Source organism: Triticum dicoccoides, chromosome 3B, assembly GCF_002162155.2.
Source record: "Triticum dicoccoides isolate Atlit2015 ecotype Zavitan chromosome 3B, WEW_v2.0, whole genome shotgun sequence".
Lineage (NCBI taxonomy): Eukaryota > Viridiplantae > Streptophyta > Magnoliopsida > Poales > Poaceae > Triticum > Triticum dicoccoides.
This window is the reverse complement of record NC_041385.1, coordinates 321,871,262-321,893,038: the sequence shown is the minus strand read 5'-3', so window position 1 is coordinate 321,893,038 and position 21,777 is coordinate 321,871,262.

The following is a 21,777-nucleotide window of genomic DNA, read 5'->3' as shown; positions in this document are numbered from 1 at the left end:
TCTTTACGGCATCCTCTACCTTCTTCCTGGCGCGGGAGATTGTGTTACCACCCCGCGGCGCGACGAAACCGCTGCACCCGACCGGATTATCGCTGGTCTTGTGAAGATAGAAGAAATGGCGCAACAGGGCAACGGAGGGTAGCAGCCCCATGAACGCCTCCCAATAGTAGGCGAAGAGGGACAGGAGGAGGATGGAGTTGGCATGGATATGGAGTGCTTGGAGACCATAGTGGTGAAGGATGGCGATGAAGAAGGGGGAAAACGAAGGTACCAGCCTGGAGTAGACGTTGTGCTTGAAGAAGGGGAAGAAGTTGCTACCCGCCGGCTCCGGGGTAGCGGTGGCGACCCGGAGCGCGGTCTCCTTCCACTCATTGTCGTCGCTCGCCATCACGAGGAGCGTTATCTGGAGCTTCTCCCCGGTCACGCAGGGCGCCACTAGCCCTAGCTCGTACCAGGCGGCGCCGGCAGCCGAGGAGGAAGCCGTGGCTTTTTCGGCGGCCATCAGGCAGAAGGTTGGGTGGATAATCGACAGATCTGGTGAGCTCTTCCGCTGTGGGGAGAAGGGGATCTGGATCAAGACGAAGAAGGAGCAATGAAAGCCTGGCGGCAGGCGGCACCACTTTTGTCAGACTGGAGCAGTTGCCGTGGCACCGTGGGGAAACAGAGTCGCCCACATCCATTCAATCTCCACGTGTCATCAAGGCCGCAGGTGGTTAGGGCCCGCGGCGCTCTGCACTTGCCCTTTAGCTTTGCCTGTAAGCCAAGTCTGAGTGCGCCTTGGGCACGAGGGCTACTGTTGGCGTCTTGGACTTGGGGGTATCCAGTCATGCCTGCCTGCGGCCCACCGCGTGGCTCCATCAACGGCCTGGTACGGCCCAGCTTCAACACCAACACGACAAGACCTTCGCGAGGGGCCAAGCCTTGCGGGGCGGACGACGCCAAGACCCCTGAAGGAGTTGGCCTCCTCAGGAGGGCTCCTGAGGGGTGGAGAGATCTATGCAGCTACCTCATGAGGCACAGCTGACGTGAGCCGTGACGACCAAGGAGGGCACCAGGCGGGCGGCAGGCGGGTGCAGAGCGCAGGTTTCCTCTTCGGTGCAAGGGAGGCAAGCCACAGACGCGGAGTCCCGAGGAATCAGCCAAAGGTTTCCATTCTGGTGCAACAAGACCAAGACCGCCAGGACGGCAGGACGGAGGTCATCACCGAGCCTACCGCAGCGTCACGACCAGAGGCTTTTCGCAGGCAAAGACTAGTTTTGTCAGGATAGACCATACTACTTGTCCTCGTTCAAATCCCGCCATTGTGGAATCCCTTCCCGCTCATATTTGGGAAAAGGACCGAGGCCACTATTAATAGGACTTAGCCACCACCATAGTGGGAGAGATCACTTTCCACCCCGTGCACCACACCAGCTCAACAACACCTCACCTCCTAAGGCTTGTTCATCCTGGTACTAGTTCATCCATAGCCCCTCGAGGCAATCCAGCACACCAGACTGGATTATGGTATTACACCACAACGGTGGCCTGAACCAGTATAAATATCGGTGTCTTTGTGTCTTTGTGAGCTCTTCACGCTAGGCTAGGGAGGATCGCCAATAGGCAGGCTGGGCAGGTTGAGATCATCGCACGCACCCCAGAGTGCAAACCTCTCAAGGGTTGCCGGATCACGAATCTGACAGATCTTTCACTACTTCTACCGGCTTCTACGTACTTGTGATGAGTTTATGTCTCATGAACTAGTGCCGGTACTATTATTCTAATCACACTTCTTCAATATCTTTGCCATCAGGGATGCTCAACTCAATTTTAGTGGAACTGCACAAAAGCATCGTATGATCCGAGGGTGCTAGCCGACTTTCCTTCGACATGTTCTACCTAGCTAGGAAATTAAATTTGTTTTACGGTTTAGGGTTTAAGTCATAGTGACCCCATCAGTAGTTTGTCTTTCATACACGCTCTGACAACTTTTGTCTTTAGTTGTGAAGTAAATATTGGCTATGATCTGTGAATCATTGAGATGCATCAGCATGCACGTTAGTTTTCCTTTGTATTTGAGGGAATGTTGTAACAGGGCAACCTTGGAGTAGCAATGAAAATGGAGTGGAAAGTTTCCGTTTTTCCGGAGAAAAAATGGAAACGGAGAGAAACCAACATTTCATTTTGTTGGATTGCGCCATCAAGCAAAACCAACGTTTAAATCACGTCTGTCATGTTCGTGTCTCACCCTCCTCCATGCTCGACCCCACACGGTCGCTCGGCATGCCACTCACCGCAAACCGAGTATACGATAACTTTCCCGCCTGCTTGTCGATGGATCGCGCCATGGAGTACTACCACTACTGGAAGAGATTGACGAGTTGGGGGAGGACAGCTAGCTGTAGCACGTACTCCCAAGAACTTTTTACATGCATGTTGTGGCCGGCTATTGCGACCTTTGAACGCGGAGCAGTCGCGTGCACCAGGAAGCGGCGCGGGCGACGCTCTCTTGGCCGTCTTGCCACTTCAATGCCGGCGCCAGTGAGAGGTCAAGTCCGCTCTGGCTGGGCATGAATGCGGCACTGACCGTTTTTGGCGGGAAGCACGCGCGGGTGATGAAGAGGGTTCGGGTTGGTCAGGAGCGGCCATGGCAGCGGTCCGGACGCCCGCAAAGAAGAGATGTTGTACATTAATATTGTTGCGTATATAATTAACAATGTAAATAATGTGCCAGTTGGACAAATATGATTGGAGATGGAGATGGAAATGGAATTTTGACGTAAGGCTGGCCATAGTGGGGGTAACATAACCGGTAACATGCACTTGGGACTAGCAAACATGCTTATGTGGCACATAATTAAAGAAGAGAGAAAGGATTAGAGTAACATAGGTAGATACCGTATCATGTTAAATGCTATGCTACTTTGTGTCATGCATGGCAATAAATATGGTCATCTATGATACTACTTTATGTTCCTATGCACTATGGAGGTAGTATCATATACTAGTATCATATGCATGATACTAGTGTATGATACTCCCCACTATGAGTAGCCTAAACACGGATATGCATGTCTATGTCTATGTGTGTGTGTGCAACGACTCTCGTGACCTGGAAGTGGGGGCGTGTTTTTGATCAAGTTTTCTTTCTTGGTACGTTAAAAAATTTTCCGCCAATTTTTGTTTCTTTTTTCTGGGTACGCGCGTATTCTATTTAAAACCACTGCTATGGAGAGATTTTTTTACTCCATTATAGCCTCTTGTTTGATAGAGTTTCTCGCATCTCGCTCTCTCACCCTCTCCATATCAAAACAAGATGACAATGTCCACTCTGTCTCTTTACTCACCAGTGGTCACAGATCCGGCCGAATCCCGTCCGCTGCCAGAGGTGAGGAGGTGCAGCATTGATGTTGTCGCCATCGGCGATGGAGGAAGCCGATGCACACCGTCCTCTCGGAGCCAGCGCTGGCATGGACGAAGGTCCTCCGTGCCCTTGTTCACTGCCGTCGTGTGGGCAGATCCTGCCCGCCCGCCTAAGCGACATCTCGCCCACCTGAGGTATAACTTCTTGTACTGGTCCAGCTCCCTAAGTCGGTGCATATGGGTTTTCTTCTATGCGACTACTCCCCAGCTCCCCATGTATAGTAGCTAGGGTTCGTCGGCTGGTCGAACATCACCTACTATTATAGAGGAAATGCCAATCGAAAAGTTGTCCTGATTTATGTCTCGGTGGAGGTATACATGTTGTTTTGACAAAAAGTACATGGTGGTTGTGCGGTGATTGTCCATATGCTCCTATTGCTGCTGCTAATCTAATACTATCACTGGTTAAATGAAGAAATGTTTTTTCTCGAGTATCCTGGTTTAGTTCCCATCAAGATAATCATGATGCTTCTATTTGTTGGTGTACTTTTCATTAATTCTTATTGACAATTGAGATGTCGTTATTAATCTTGTAAAACAAAGTAACAACACTATATCCCTTTTTTATATTTTTTGGAAACAGTGATGCGTATCTCCATACCCAGGCATGTATTCCTAAATTTTAGTGGAACTGCACAAAATTGGATGGCCATTGTTGTTCCGCCTCACTGTCCTCTGCCATGTGGTTCTTCCTTCCTCGAGCTTGATTACTAAGAAGAAACAGACCACAGTGAGGAATTGTCGAACTTCATAGGTGCCTCAACCAAACTTGATGCCAAATGGATGATGCATCACCACGATGACCTATCAAGGCTCACAGTTGCGCCTCATGGTTGTGTCGGCTGGTGAAGCTGATCGATTTTCAATGAAAAACAAGATGTCTTCCATCACTGCTCTTTGCTTGTTACCCACAAAGATGATATCCTTCGTCAGTTCAACTTGGTTGCGTTGGAGACGTAGTCGTCTTTCATGTTGGTGCAATTTTATCACACAATTGGCTATGAACCAAATGTTTCCTTGAAGAAGGATCGACGTTTGTACTAAGAGCATAAGTTTTGTATTGATTTCTAAGCCATCTCACAACTTTGTCTCTAGCTCCCCTGCAATTTTATTTGTCCAGCTATTAACTTTGATTAAAAAATGGTGTGGACTAAAAACCCAAATGGATGTAGTAGCCCTCCATTTTTATTTACTCCACATATTAGATTTGACTGAAGTCAAACTTTGTAAAGTTTGACCAAATTTAGGCTGAACACAACAAACCATAATTATTAGAGAGGGCAAACTGTACATACTCTCAAACCATTCCTATAATTGAAATTAAAATTCTTTATTTGTACACAATCTCACACGTTTCCGATAATTTGGCGCATGTGTGGTTGTTCACTTAAGGGAGGGTAGTGTACCGCACGTGAAGGATAGGAAGTGCGACCACGACGCATGGATCGTTAGTTCATCTGAAGTACTCCCTCCGTTCCTAAATATTTGTCTTTCAAGTGGTTTGAAATGGACTACCACATACGGATGTATATAGACATATTTTACAGGATTCACTCATTTTGCTCGGTATGTAGTCATTTGTTGAAATCTCTAGAAAGACAAATATTTAGGAACAGAGGGAGTAGTAGTTTTCTTCACTGGTACGTTAAATAAAGAGTTTCGTTTCGTACTTACACAATTTAAAACGATTGTTATGGAGAGAATAAGAAATCCACTCCACTATATATTAGTCGTATATACACAAGTACTATATGGACGCAGCTTCATTCACTTTAGTGCACCTGCCTTTGGGTTTATGACAGGTTGGCCCAAAATGTGGCTGGCTCACCTGTCATATAGCCAAAAGCAGGTGCAGTTAAGACACCGGAGCTCAGTTCATACTACAATATATATATATAAGCTAGAGCCTCAGCGCTTGTTCGCTAGGGTTTGCACTCTCCACACTCTTGCCGCACTACATATATATATATACATGTTGGAGGCTTAGCATTTCTTTGCTAGGGTTTGCTATATTCACAGTCTCTCACCCTCTCTTCACCAGATCTAAACAAGACTGCATTGGCCTCTTGTCTCTCTCTCCCCCCTCACAGCTAGTGAAGGAGGCGTCCGGATCCTGTCGCACCGGGAAGGGGAGGAGGTGCAGCGTTCACTCTATCGCCTTCGGCGAGGGAGGCAATCCATTGCCGGCTGCGTTGTTCTCTTTCACCCAGCGCATGTGCGGGAGGGCCACCGACCCCTTCTTCCTTGCTGTCGTACATAGTGTGGGCAGATCCGGGTCCCGCCTCACGCCTTGCCCCATCCCAATGACCCTAAGGTATAAGTTTCTTTGAAACCGTCGTTGCTCTAGCTGCATGTGGATCTTTTTTGATCTGTAGTCGAATCTAGATCTTGGTTCAAAGAGGAAAGAAAGGTGCGGTGGGGTGGAGCATGAATCTAGGATGTGGTTCAATGAGGAAAGGAGGGACGGAAAGTAGTATAGACTGGCAATCCAACCGCTTTGTTGGTCGAAAGGGGAAAAGGGGTTAACCCAGTACACACATCTGTAAGGAACCGATCTCTTTGTTGAAAATGGAAAGAAACTGTGGGGTCGGGTAGTTCGTGCAGGACTAGATTTGCTGCCCTCACATAGGAAAAAGGTTCAAAGAGAACAAATATGGGACCAACGCAGATATGATGCTTGGCTACATACTCTGCATGACCCATTTATACATGTGGACCCACATGGTGCTGGCATGTCCCATACAACTATTTTGTTGTTGTTAATCTAAGAATGTCGCCGGAAAATTGAAGCAATGCCACTGTTAAAAGTAAATTACATTTTTTAACGAATGTTGTTTTAAGAGAATGTCTCTGTTAATATGAATCAATGCAACCATTTTAGAAATGCTACTATCCTACTTTGTTTTCCATCAAGATAAGTTAGATGCTTCTTTCTGTCATTGTTTGTTTCATCCTCCTTTATCAGCAAGTAATTGTTTCCTTTTTTGCCTCTGTTAAAACAGGGGTATCTATTCAACTTGTTGCTATTGCGACATTTTGCTTCGCTACATGAAACATTTAGCTTGATTTCTGTGCAACTGCACAAAACGAGATTGGATTTCCTATTCGTGTTGGTAGATTCGTATTTTATCATGGTCTTCTCATGAAAGGTCAGTACAGGCCTTTATCCACATGATTGTGCAGTGTGCTTTGAGATGTTGTGCTACTTGTATTGGTAATGTTTTAAATAAATGTTGAATTGAAGCTATTGTATTGCTGCCTTTTCCCATTAAGTAGTGAACAAAAATGGGACCAACCCAGACATGATGCTTGTTGCTTTGTTACAACAAACTCTGCATCACCCCCTTTGTAAGTATATGGAAGCACATATTGTTGTTGCGCCCACTCTCCCCTGGAACTATTTATGCTTTTCGTTAATCTAATGCCGCTGGTAAAATTAAGCAATGCCACTCTTAGAATTAACTACTGAATCTTATTCCAAAACTGCAACACTTGTTAGGGATTGGCGGGATTACCATTTTTGTGGCCGCATGTTTCATCCTCCTTTATTAGCCAGTAATTGATTCCTTTTTTGCCTCTATTTAAACAGGGATATCTATTCAACTTGTTGCTATTGCGACATTTTGCTTCGCTACGCGAAACACTTTGCTTGATTTCAGTGCAACTGCACAAAACGAGATTGGATTTCCTATTCGTGTTGGTAGATTCGTATTTTATCTTGGTCTTCTCATGAAAGGTCAGTGCAGGCCTTCATCCACATGATTGTGCAGTGCGCTTTGAGATGTTGTGCTACTTGTATTGGTACTGTTTTAAATAAATGTTGAATTGAAGCTATTGTATTGCTTACTTTTCCCATTAAGTAGTGAACAAAAATGGGACCAACCCAGACATGATGCTTGTTGCTTTGTCACAACAAAGTCTGCATCACCCCCTTTATAAGTAGATGGAAGCACATGTTGTTGTTGTGCCCACTCTCCCCTGGAACTGTTTATGCTTTTCGTTAATCGAATGCCGCTGTTAAATTAAGCAATGCCACTCTCAGAATTAACTACTGAATCTTCTTTCAAAACTGCAACACTTGTTAGGGATTAGCGGGATGACCATTTTTGTGGCCTCATGTTTCATCCTCCTTTATTAGCCAGTAATTGATTCCTTTTTTGCCTCTGTTTAAACAGGAATATCTATTCAACTTGTTGCTATTGTGACATTTTGCTTCGCTACATGAAACACTTTTGTTTTAAGAGTGTTTTGTGCAGTTCAACTTGAATGTCACACCGACAACTTTCCTTAATTTTGGTGGAACTGCACAAAAGGAGATCGAGATTTCATATATGTGCCGGGATATGTTTCTAGTCTTCCTCGCGAGCTGTTTCAAATCTTGGTCAAGAAAGGTCAGTACCGACTTTCATCCACAAGATGCTGCAGTGTGCTTTGAGATGTGGTGCTACTTGTATTGGCACTGTTTTGGATAAATGTTGAATTGAAGCTATTGAACTATTGTCTTTTACCATTAAGTGAGCAAAAATTGTTCCAACCCAGACATGATGCTTGTTTCTTTGTTACAACAAAACTCTGCATCACCCCCTTTATAAGTAGATCGAAGCACATGCTGTTGTTGCGCCCACTCTCCCCTGGAATTGTTTATACTTATTGTTAATCTAATGCCGCTGTTAAAATTAAGAAATGCTACTCTCAGAATTAATTAGCAAGATACTGAATCTTAGTTCAAAACTACAACAATTGTTAGGGATTGGCGGGATTACCATTTTTGTGGCCGCATGTTTCATCCTCCTTTATTGGCCAGTAATTGATTCCTTTTCTGCCTTTGTTAAAACGAATCAGTCGCATTGTTTTAGGAATGTTACTATCCTGCTTTGTAGTTCTTTCTACATGTTTAACCAAGGTATTGTTAAGATAATGTCTCCGTTAAAATGTATCAGTCGCATTGTTTTAGGAATGGTACTTTTCTGCTTTGTCATTCTTTATACATGTTGAAACAAGGCATTGTTAAGATAATGTCTCAGTCAATATGAACGAATCACACTGATGGAGAATTGCTGCTCTCCTGCTTTGTTTCCCATTAAGATAAGGTAGACCAGTAGATGCTTTTCATCTGGGAGTACAAGTCATCAACCGTTATTTCTTAGTAGTTGTTTCCCTTATACCTATTGTTGCTTACAGGGATATCGAAATTAAAGATCGGTTTTATTCCGACTTTGATTTTAGTTCAATTGCACAAAAGGAGCCAATGTGTCCAAGGCAAACTGCTGCATTACTGGGTCCAGTTGGTCGTTGCACTTTGCAGAAAGAAGCAGTCACTGTTTGCGCTGCATTACAGAAGGAATGACCGAGAAGATTTACAGAGTATTAGTAGACGCTGGTGACATGACTAGTCTGTAGAGAGCATAGGCAACTCTACAACACGTGGAGTGCACTGGGCAAAAAGTGCCCAAACAAGTTCAAGAAGCCATGATAGGACTCCACAATCATAGCCATTACATATTTTGAATGGGAAAAGCTTGTCGAAGTTTAATCATTGATGTTAGCAAGAAGACATTAGTTTAATATATTGGAATTGGAAAACCTTTTCAAAATTTGCTCATTGATGTTAGCCAAAAGACATGAATTTGATATTTTTGAGTAGGACGCCCTTTGTTGTGAGCAGCGTCGATCATTTTTTCCTATTCCTGTGTTCAGTTTAGAAGTAAACAGTTACTCTGCTGAGATATTCCTGTGTTAAGAGTTTGTTCTCAATATTGTCTATGTAATGCCAGGCCTTGTGTTTGATTGCAAAGTTGAGCTTGGAATATTGTGGCATGCGGCATCACGAGCTGTTCACCGTGCCTCCTGAGAATAATGATTTGTATTGTTTTGCATGTCAATCTAATGCCAGTGATTTGCTTGTTAAGAAGATCATCCTATTCTGTTGTTTCCGTGCTTAAGAAGTTCATCGTCTTGTGTTTCATTCATAGCCTATACGACAAGTCGGGTGGGTTAGACGTGAAACCATATGATCTTCCGACCAACTCATCATCTTAGGCCATGATTGGATCGTTATATTCCAACCAAAACCACTTGTAAAACTGACGCTTCTAAATAAAAGCAGATGGTCTTGGGCGAAGCGCCTGGTTGGTCGATTTCAACTAGTAAAATATACACTGGTCTCTCAAATTACACGCGTAACCCGCCAGTTTTACTTACAGACCTCGGGCCCTCGGTTTCATTACGCTTGGATTTCACGCGTTGTTTCTGATGATGAGTAAATCACACTTGTATCTTAATACATGTGTGAAATAAACCAGAGCTCCCAAGCGTGGCCTCACTGAATGAGCAGCGGGCACTGTATCGGACCATCCATAGGGCCTGCAAGGCCCTATCTGTCGTCCTTCAAGTTGTTGCACTCGTCGTGGCGCCGAGCATTGTAAACATGGTCAAAGAACATGAGGATTTAGGAGATGACTTTATTTTGACTAGATGACAGTAGGGACCAACTAGGGCCATAGCTGTACATACGCAAGTGTCGGCGTTCTGGAACGGGGGTCCCCAGACTTGCCTGCCTGCGGCGTGGCTCAAGGAGTGGCCCAGTACGGCCCGTCTACATCGACCCAAGCTCAAGACCCTCGCGAGGGGCCAAGCCTCGCGGGGCGGACAATGAAGGCTTCCTCAGGGGCGGCCTCACCAGCCAGGCTCGCGAGGAGACGGAGAGATCAAGGCAAGGGTACCTCGCGAGGTGCTCATGACGCAAGCCATGACGATCGAGACCAGGCGGGCGCCATCCTGCGCAGTGTCCTCGTTTCCTCTTTCGTGCAAAGGGGGCAAGCGCAGGCGCGGAGTACTAAGGCACCGAGCAAAGCTTACCGTATCGGTGCAACGAGACCAAGACCAGCAGAGCAGCAGGATGAGGGTCACCGTGGAGCCCAAGACAGCGTCATCGCCAGTGCCTTTGGCAGTCGAAGACCAACTTTAGTCAGAATAGCTTGTACTGGTTGTTCCCCTTCAAAATGTCCGTTGTTGGCTCCCTTCCCGCTCAATATTTGGGAAGAGGACCAAGGCCTCTATATATGGAGCTAACCATCACAATAGAGGGCATCTCAACGAGAGATGATCGAATCTACCAAAGTAGAACTCCACACCAACTCAAGAACACCCCTTGCGAGGTTGTTCTTCCTCTGTACTGTTCATCACCAGCCCCCTGAGGCAATCCACCACCACACACACTAGAGTAGGGTATTACACCACAACGGTGGCCCGGACTAGTATAAACCTTGTGTCCCTTGTGTTGTTCATCGTGTAGCTTAGATTCACAGCGAGGCATTGGGACGTGGATCGGTAGGAAGTAGATCTTCGCGCGCACCCCAGAGTTCGAACCTTAAGGGTTTTGCCGGAACCCGACATCCGACATTTGGCTCGCTAGGTAGGGGTGCACCGGAGCTCTCCCTTCTGTTGACCCTCTCTCCATCGACACCGTGCTTCGCCTTCATGGCGGACAACGCGCCGCCCGCTCCGGCCGCCATCGCCAGCACTGGGGCCAGCGGCTCCGAGCCTTGGCCCCCGCCTTGCGGCAGGTGCAGTGCCCGCACAAGTTCAAGCCAGAGATGCCGCCACGCTACAACGGCATGGCGGATCCGTTGGCTTTCCTGCTGGCATACGAGGAGGCCGTCCCAAAGGTCGGGGGTGACGAAAGGGTCATGGCTAACTGGCTTCCATGGCTCTCACCGGCGTTCCGCGCATGTGGCTGCTCCACTTTCCAACGGCTTCTGTGGCCTCCTGGGAGGAACTGCGCAGCCTCTTCCTCGCCCGTTATGCTACGCCGGTGCCCCCGGTCGTCGCAGCTCTCCTGGGCGGCTCACAGGCGCCACCCTCGGGCCGCCACGTCAAGCTATTCGTCTGCTAGATCAGTGCCGCCCTCACGCGACACGGAGCTCCTCCGGGTTGGGCAGCACCCAAGGCCGACTTGACCTTCAGCTTGGACGACCACCCCGCCAACACCGCCTGCTCGGGTGCGCTCCCGATGCTTTACACGCCCACCATCTGCCAGGTGGCCGTTAACAGGACCCTCATCGATGGCGGTGCCGGCCTCAACGTGCTCTCGGTGGAGGCCTGTAGCCTCCTCCACGTACCGCTGGAACGACTCCGACCCAGCAAGCCCTTCTCAGGAGTCGGAGGTGGTTCCTCTGGCTCCCTGGGGCAGATCCGCCTTCCGGTGACCTTCGGCACCCATGATAACTTCCGCACGGAGCTGGTCAACTTCGACATCACACACATCGGCCTCCTATACAACGCCATCCTCGACTACCCTGCCTTGGCCCAATTCATGGCAGCAACTCACCCGGCCTACAACCTCATGAAGATGCCCGGGAGCAGCGGCGTCCTCACCATAGCTGGAGATACAAAAGATGCTCTGCAGGCGCTCAAGCTCGCTCTCAAGACAGCCGCAGCGGTGCAGCCTGCCAGCGCTGACACCCCCAAGGCCAAGGGGGCTGCGCCAACTAAGAAGAAGCGGCTGTTCACCCAAGACAAGGCAGAGACTAAGCAGGTACCAGTTGATGAGCACGGATTCTCCAACGCCACCTTCACCATAGGCGCCAATCTCGACCTCGACCAGGAGGAGGCTCTGGTGAAGTTCCTACGTGTGAACAAGGAGGTGTTCACGTGGGAACTCAAGCAGCTAGTGGGGGTCCCAAGGTAGGTGATCAAGCATCACCTGAATGTGTGCCCCAATGTGCGCCCCGTGAAGCAGAAAGCAAGATGGCAGTCCACTGAGAAGCAGGCCTTCATCGTCCAAGAAACCCGCAAGCTGGAAGCTGCAGGTGTCATTCGCGAGGTTCGCGACCCTGAGTGGCTGGCAAACCCTATTGTTGTGCCAAAGAAGGGAGGAAAGGGGCACATGGGCGTCGACTTCACCAACCTCAATAAGGCCTGCCCTCAAGACCCATTCCCACTCCCTCGCATCGACCAAATCATCGACTCCACCGCTGAGTGCGATCTGTTGTGCTTCCTGGATGCCTTTTCGGGCTTTCACCAAATCAAGATGGCGATAAAAGACGTGGAGAAGACTACCTTCCTGACCCCGTGCGGGGTGTACTGCTACACCTGCATGCCGTTCGGGTTGCACAATGCGGGCGCAACCTTTCAACGACTGATCCATATCGCCTTGGGCCGACAGCTCAGGAGAAACGCCGAGGCCTACGTCGATGACATTGTGGTGAAGTCTCGGGAGGCGAAGACCATGATATAAGACCTAGAAGAAACCTTCACGAGCCTTCGTGAAGTGGACCTGCGGCTCAACCTGGAAAAATGTGTGTTTTGTGTTCCCTCTGGAAAGCTTCTGGGCTTCCTCGTGTCCCACAGAGGGATCGAGGCCAACACAGAGAAGGTCAAGGCAATCGAAGACATGAGTCTGCCGCAAACCCTCAGGGAAATGCAGATGCTCGCCGGACACGTAACTGCGTTAGGGTGCTTCATCTCCAAGCTGGGGGTGCATGCCCTGCCCTTCTTCAAGCTGATGAAGAAGAAGGGCCCGTTCGAATGGACAGAAGAGGCTGATGAAGCATTCAAAGACCTCAAGAAGTACGTGACCAGCCCTCCGGTGATGGTGGCGCCACGCCCTCAGGAGCCATTGGTGCTCTACCTCACCGCCACACCCTACTCCGCCAGCGCAGTTCTGGTGACGGTTCGGGAAGAGCGCCAAGCCAAGGCCGCATCGCTACCGACCGCAGCCCTGACTGCGGCAGCACCAGACCGAGAATGCCTCGCGAAGACCAATGACTCGGCAGCTGGGGACCCGCCTCAGCAGGAAGACACCCCCGGGGCTGAAGGAGCCACACCAAGTAGCCAGGAGCTGGGGGCTCCGACGTCTCGGGAGGCGCTCAACTCTCCAGAGGGCACAGGCTCCTTCGGTGTACCCACCCTCGTTGAGCATCCCGTCTATTTCGTCAGCACTGTGTTGCAGGACGCAAGAGCACGATACCCCATGCCTCAAAAGCTCTTGCTCAGACTATTGATGGCCTCCGTAAGTTGCGGCATTACTTCCAAGGTCACCCCATCAAGGTTGTTTCAGCCTACCGATTGGAGAGGGTGCTCAGGAGTCCCAACTCTGCTGGAAGGGTCGCTGAATGGAACATCGAGCTGCAAGCATTTTAGTTGGAATTCAGCACGACCAGAGTCGTCAAAGGAGCCGCACTTGCAGATTTTGTGGCAGAGTGGACAGAGGCCCCAGGGCTCGAGGCAGGTGAAGATCGGTCACTTTCCCCAGGAAGCGACGCGCCAGACAGGCGGGTTATGTACTTCAATGGAGCATTCTCACTGCATGGCGCGGGGGCTGGCGCGGTGCTTATATCCCCCACTCAGGACAAGCTCTATTACGCCGTGCAGCTCTGCTTCCAGCAGGGCGAGAAGGTTTCCAACAACATAGAAGAATATGTGGGTCTCATAGCAGGCTTAAAAGATGCGACCGCTCTGGGGGTGAAGCGCCTCGTCATCAAGGGAGACTCACAGCTCCTCGTTAACTTCTCCAACAAAGTGTACAAGCCCAAGGACGAGCACATGGAAGCATATCTTGCGGAGGTGCGCAGAATGGAAAAGCAATTTTGGGGGCTGGAGTTGCAGCATGTACCCCGCGACACCAACCAAGAGGCTGATGACATCGCGAGGAGAGCGTCAAGGCGGCTGACCCAGGAGCCTGGTGTGTTCGAAGAACGGCACTTCAAGCCCTCGGCAGTAGTAACGTTGTGCAGCACAGTGCAACCTCGGGAAGAGCTCCCTCAGCCACGTGCCTCAGGAGCCCTGGCCTGTGGCCCGACCTCGGAAGCGTGCTTGTTCCTGGCGCTCGAGCCTCAGGAGGGATGCTGGACCGCTGAGTTCAAGGACTACCTGATGCAAGGGACATTGCCAGAGAAAGAAGAGGACATGGAACATGTGGCCCGACAGGCCACGGCCTACTGCGTCCAAGAAGGAGATCTCTACCAGAGGCGGCCAAACGATGTCTCCCTGCATTGCATCTCTAGGGAACAGGGAAAGGAGTTACTGGCAGACATTCACGATGGAGATTGTGGGCACCATTCGTCATCACGAACCCTCGTCGGCAAGGCGTTTCGCAGTGGGTTTTACTGGCCTACAACACTCAACGACGCAATCAAACTGGTGAAGGCTTGCGAAGCCTGCCAGTTCCATGCCAAGCAGATTCATCAACCAGCTCAGGGACTGCAGACCATCCCACTCTCGTGGCTGTTCACGGTCTGGGGGCTGGATATCCTGGGCCCGTTTCCTCGAGCGCCTGGGGGCTACCGTTACCTCTACGTCGCCATCGATAAATTCACCAAGTGGGCAGAAGTGGAGGCCGTCCGCACCATCCCAGCTGGTTCTGCAGTCAACTCCATCAAGGGCCTCGTGAGCCGATTCGGGGTCCCTAATCGCATCATCATCGACAACGATTCGCAGTTCACCAGCAATCTCTTCAAAACGTATTGTGCTAACCTTGGAACGCAGATATGTTATGCTTCGGTGGCACACCCCCGGAGTAACGTCCAGGCTGAACGCGCCAACGATGAGGTCCTGAAGGGCCTCAAAACTAGGACCTTCAAGAAGAAGCTGGAGGCCTGCAGCAGGGGCTGGTATGACGAGCTCCTGTCCGTTCTGTGGTCCATCCGCACCACCGCAACCAGGTCAACTGGCAAGGCCCTGTTCTTCCTCTTCTACAGAGCAGAGGCGGTCCTCCCTCACGAGGTCAGGCATCGCTCCGCGTGGGTCCTGGCGTTTGATGAAGCGCAGCAGGACGCCATACGGGGGATGGACCTCGCGCTGGGGGAGGAACACCGTCGAGAGGCCGCGCTACGCGCAGCAAGATACCAGCAGGCACTGCGGCAGTATCACTGTCGCCACATCCGCCCCAGGACTCTCCAGGTAGGTGACCTCGTGCTCAGGGCTGCACAAGCTCTCGCCCATGTGGGAGGGCCCGTTCAAGGTTGTTCATGTTTCCAAACCTAGCGTCAAGTGGTTGGAGACCCAGGAAGGGGTGCCCATTCCGAACGCATGGAAAATTTAGCACCTCTGGAGCTTCTACCCTTGAAGTAAGGCCCAGTGCCTGTAAAGAAGGTCCGATGCCTGTGAAGAAGGGCCCAGTGCCTATAAAGAAGGCCCGGTGCCTATGAAGCTCGCCGCCCCAAGAAGGGCCCAGTGCCTATAAAGAAGGCCCGGTGCCTGTCAAGCTTGCCGCCCCAAGAAAGGCCCGGTGCCTGTGAAGAAGGCCCAGTGCCTGTGAAGCTCGCCGCCCGTGACACTCTCACGTAATAATAAGTTGGGGTTGTACACGCCCCGGAGTCTCTGGAGTGCCGCCCTTGGGCCTCGGGGGCTCCTGCCCATGCCCAGTGGCAGCACTTAGCTCCGCGCTGGTGAGAAGACGTTGAAGACTAGACTAGGTGCCGGACGCGGCTTTTCATTTGCTTTCCGCTGTTGGCTTGTTCTCCCTTGTTTGAAACTTTATTCGAGTTTCCTCTAGTGTTGTTTGCCACCCCCTGCCCTTGATTCTTTGTCTTTGGTTTTCGCGTGGCTCATTCTCTCTCTCGCAAGCCTCGCGAGGGGGCTATGCGAGCACCCTCGTGAGCCCCTTCTCGCCTGATTTCGTGAGGCTCCCTCAGTCAAGCTCGCAGCGGGAGCATCCCTCCCGGTCCATGCCCCACGGGCATCGTGACACAAAACGCTGGATCTAAGCTGGTCACCCTCACGATGAAGGTTCGAAAACTATTCTCCCTACTGATCCTTGCAAACCTTAAGACGCCCGGCGAGGCCTCAGGTGAGTACCTCGCGAGGCGGAAACTGCGGCAAACCTCCCAAGCTAAGTTGTTCCTACGCGCAAGTACATAGCCGCGACACCATAACACAGCACGGGAACGATAAAATAGCATGATAATTAGGGATGATAGTCTTGCATGCCCCCCCCCCTCACGGGGTCCATACTTCTCTCTCTCTCTCAATGCAGGAAAAGGAGGTAAACAAAATAAATGCGGTGTGCCCCGCAACGGCTCGCGAGGAGTGATCTGCACCGCCCTCCCGAGCTCAATCAGACTCCTCATCGCGCTTCACCGAGGAGCGATGACGGGACGACCCGCTACCACCCTCGAAGCGGGCGCTGTGGCACGGTGGCTGATCGCGGCCACCGCTGTAGGAGCTATCACCAGAGGAGGAGCCGCTGAAGCTTGGCGAGCTGCGGACGCCACCAGGAGCGGGCTTGCCTTCGTCCTCGTCTCGGCCGTCGCCAAGGCCAAGCACCCGGTGACCGTCATCGTGTTCAGGGCAGCACCCGACATTGTGGCCGTCTTCTCCAAACACCCTCACGTAGAGGGTCGCGTCACCGTCAAACTTGAAGTGCAGGGTGCACCGCTGGCCCAGGCCACACGCGCGGGCAAACGTCTGCCAGCCACGGGCCAATGCCATGTTCCTGGCGACGGAGATCTCCACCGTGACCCAGGAGGCCCTGCTGTAGTAACTGTCCGCCTGCAGCCAAAGCCCACCAGGGCCATCGGCCGGAAGTTCGCCGGCAAAGAAGCGGGGGAGCTGGAACCAGTTGCTGGCCGGATCTGCCGACCACACGACAAACTCCGGCAGCACCTATACCGAGTGAAAGCGTGGCCGGGGAGGCCGCGCAGCCATGATGCGTCTTCCCCCGCCCACCGGGCGACCATCATCACGCGAAGGACCACCGCCGCGACAACGAGGAGCCGCTGCAGGAGTCGCGGGATGCTTGCGGGCACAACCTCGGCTGCGCTTGGGCAGATGGGAGCCAGACCCTTCCTGGCGAGCTTTCCCTTCTCCGTGGCCGAGAACCTCTTCGTCGACGCCATGGGACACGGCAGGCAACTAGAGCAAGGAGGAGGGAGAAGCAGGCGGGGGGAAGTGAGATGTGTAGCGGGGAGCCTGCGCCCCCCCCCCCACACACACATTTATAACCCAAGGGAGGCCAATTGTCAGCCACCACAATCACAGGTGATCATGACTATTTTTGCATGCGGCAGGGACTCGTCAAATCGGGTAGTTGCCAAGGCAGCATGGGGAAGCAAAGACATCCACGTCCAATCAACCGCCACGTGGCGACCAAGGCCGCAGGCTGTGGGGGCCCGCGGCGCTCCGCACTTGCCCTTTTGCTTCGCTGGTAAGCCAAATCCGAGCGCGCCTTGGGCCCAGGGGCTAATGTCGGTGTTTTGGGAACGGGGGTCCTCAGACTTGCCTCCTATGGCCTGCGGCGTGGCTCAAGGGGTGGCCCAGTACGACCCGTCTACATCGACCCAAGCTCAAGACCCTCGCGAGGGGCCAAGCCTTGCGGGGCGGATGACGCAAGGCTTCCACACGTGCGGCCTCACCAGGCAGGCTCGCGAGGAGGCGGAGAGATCAAGGCAGGGGTACCTCGCGAGGTGCTCATGACACAAGCCATGACGATCGAGACCAGGTGGGCGCCAGGCAGGAGCCATCCTGCGCAGTGTCCTCGTTTCCTCTTCGGTGCAAAGGGGGCAAGCGCAGGCGCGGAGTACCGAGGCACCGAGCAAAGTTTACCATATCGGTGGAACGACACCAAGACCGGCAGAGCGGCATGACGGAGGTCACCGTGGAGCCCAAGACGGCGTCATGGCCAGTACCTTTGGCAGTCGAAGACCAACTTTAGTCAGGATAACTTGTATTGGTTGTTCCCCTTCAAAACGACTGTTGTTGGCTCCCTTCCCGCTCAATATTTAGGAAGAGGACCAGGGCCTCTATATATAGAGTTAGCCACCACAGTAGAGGGCATCTCATCGAGAGACTATCGAATCCACCCAAGTAGAACACCACACCAGCTCAAGAACACCCCTCGCGAGGCTCTTATTCCTCTGTACTGTTCATCATCAGCCCCCTGAGGCAATCCACCACCACACACACTAGAGTAGGGTATTACACCACAACGATGGCCCGAACTAGTATAAACATTGTGTCCCTTGTGTTGATCATTGTGTAGCTTAGATTCACAGCGAGGCGTTGGGGCGTGGATCTGTAGGAAGTAGATCTTCGCGCGCACCCCAGAGTTTGAACCTTAAGGGTTTTGCGGGAACCCAATATTCGATAGCAAGTGCCTCCTTATTATGTACAACTATATTTTTTTTGCTTCCTCCTCGTTTCCTGACATCACGGTCCCACACCATTGTCAACCTATGTAGTCAATATAAACAAGACAATTGCACAAGGTGCGGCCGACAGCTGGGACCAAGTAGCTCAAGCAGTATTTGTGTTTTTGAGGCCCAGATATTAATGTTTTTTCAAGATGAAAATGGCTAGCACAGCTATACGTTTTTTTGAGGAATACCCAGGCAAGGTCAACTTGTTATTCTCCGCCCCACTGGGCTGCAAATCTTTCCTAGGAGGGATGTGTCGGTGGAAACAACACCTATGGGATCACAAGAATCCCTACTATGGTTGTCACGCCCAATATGCGACCCTATCCAAAAGGAACTCGAAGGTCCCACCAAGGATAGACCCGCATATTGAAACACTTTTGCAAGGTGGATATCATTACATCAACATTACATAATAGTGGGGATACATACAAGAGGCATACAATGCCACTCGAATACAACATCACAATACATAAGAGCAACATCCAACTACGGATGAAACACAAACAGAAACTCAAACGACATCCACCCTGCTAGCCCAGGCTGCCGACCTGGAACCTATCCCCTGATCAAAGAAGAAGCAGAAGAAGAACTCCAAGACAAGCAAACATCGCTCTCGCGTCATGATCATCGCATAACCTGTATCTGCAACTGTTGTTGTAGTAATCTGTGAGCCACGAGGACTCAGCAATCCCATTACCATGGGTATCAAGACTAGCAAAGCTTAAAGGGAACGGAAGGTGTAAAGTGGTGAGGCTGCAGCAGCGACTAAGCATATATGGTGGCTAACATACGCAAATAAGAGCAAGAAGAGAGCAAAAGGAACGGTCGTGAAGCTAGCAATGATCAAGAAGTGATCCTGAACTCCTACTTACGTCAAACATAACCCAAAAACCGTGTTCACTTCCCGGACTCCGCCGAAAAGAGACCATCACGGCTACACACGCGGTTGATGTGTTTTAATTCGGATCTGGTGTCAAGTTATCTACAACCGGAAATTAACAAATTCCCATCTGCCTATAACCGCAGGCACGGCTTTCGAAAGATTATACCCTGCAGAGGTGTCCCAACTTAGCCCATGATAAGGTGTCGCGATCAACGAAGGATATACCTTCTCCCAGGAAGACCCGATCAGACTCGGAATCCCGGTTTACAAGACGTTTCGACAATGGTAAAACAAGACCAGCAAAGCCGCCCGATGCGCCGACAAATCCCGATAGGAGCTGCACATATCTCGTTCTCAGGGCAACACCGGATGAGACTACCTAGGAGTAAATCAAACCCTCAAGTTGCCCCGAGGTGGCCCCGCAGGCAGCTCAGTTCGGACCAACACTTAGACAAGCACTGGCCCGGGGGGGCTAAAATAAAGATGACCCTCGGGTTGGCCGACCCAAGGGAAAGGTACAGGTGGTGGTGAGGCAAATGGTAAAACCAAGGTTGGGCCTTGCTGGAGGAGTTTTATTCAAAGCGAACTGTCAAGGGGGTCCCATAAATCACCCGACCGCGTAAGGAACGCAAAATCCGGGAACATAACACCGGTATGACGGAAACTAGGGCGGCAAGAGTGGAACAAAACACTAGGCAAAAGGACGAGTCTTCCACCCTTTACCAAGTATATAGATGCATTAATAATGTAAGAGATATTGTGATATCCCAACAAAATCCTGTCCGCCATGGAGAAATCTTCAACTTCACCTGCAACTAGCAATGCTATAAGAGGGGCTGAGAAAGAGCGGTAACATAGCCAAACAACAGTTTGCATAGGAAAAGGTGTCAAAGGTTAGAGGCTGACATGGCAATTATGGAGGCTTGATAAACAGGTGATAGGTAGCGCAGCATAGCGATAGAACGAAGCAACTAGCATAGCAATGATAGTAGTGAGATCCAGGGTAGCGTTCATCTTGCCTGAAATCCCGCAAGGAAGAAGAACGAGTCCATGAAGAAGATGAAGCCACGAAGACGAACCAAGCGTAGACGAACGAATCCTCACGATCGCAATGAAACAGGAACTATCGAGAAGAAGCACACAACATAGTAAACACACCACACACGAACAAGGCATGATGCACGAACAAGCATGATGCAAGACAAGACTACATGAAGCTACTCATGGCAAGAGATGATGCAAACAAGAGCAACACATCAAGGCAAGTTTAAATGAGGTCGGGAACAACATATAACAAATCCGGTAAGTCCTCATATGCATATTTCGAAATTGGTCCAGATCTGAATAAACCTTATGTTCAAGTTGTTAAACAGCAAGTTAAGATGCACAAAGATGATCTACACGAGACTCTAGTCAAGTTACATATAAAGTTCATTTAGTTCGGAGCTACGGCCTAGAAGATATGAGCAACACAAGTTAAACATGGCATTGATGCAAAATGCACCCCAAACATCAAGCAAACACCTAAAAACAAGGATGCAACATGATCATATGAAACTACATGCAATACTAAGCAAGTTTCATATAGAGCACACTCAAAACGGAGCAACGGTTCAACACACACACATGAAACAAGTTATAACAACAATCTGTCCAAAACAGCAACTAGGCATATTGCAAGCATCAAAACAACATGCTACAGGACATCAACATAAAAACAAAAGGCATGAGCATGATGTACAGGTGAAGCATAACAAAACATGAACACTGAGCTATCTCCAGAAATCACTAGAACATGCTCAAACACACATGGTAAGTTTGCAAGTAATAACAATTCAGACTTTGCAGAAAATAACATCATGTTGCAATGTTTAGAGCTATCAAACGACATGTTACAGGAACTTATAATAGCAAAACAATACATGGCATGATTCTACTCAAAGCATAGATCAAAAGTCCCTTACTGACCATAAGCCAAAAAGGATCAGAAAATATGATGGCACCCATGTAAACATAGCAAGTTATAATACAGATTCAAACATGGCAGAAACAGAATTATGAAGGCATATAGATGAGCTTGTACCACTCACCACGGAGCAATACATGGCATGGCAAGGCAACCAATAGTAAGAAGACGTGTTTGTGAAGCTAAGAATGGCAATAGCAAGGTCATAGCATGCAAGGATCAACTACAACAACCTTGGCAAAATTGAATAACATGTAAACAATCTGCCAGGAAACATTTTGAAGCAAAAGTAGAGCACGAAAATGACATGCTAGACTACTCAATAATTACAAAAAGGGGCATGAATGGATAGACAATAACCATATGTTCAAAACACCCTTACTGAAGTA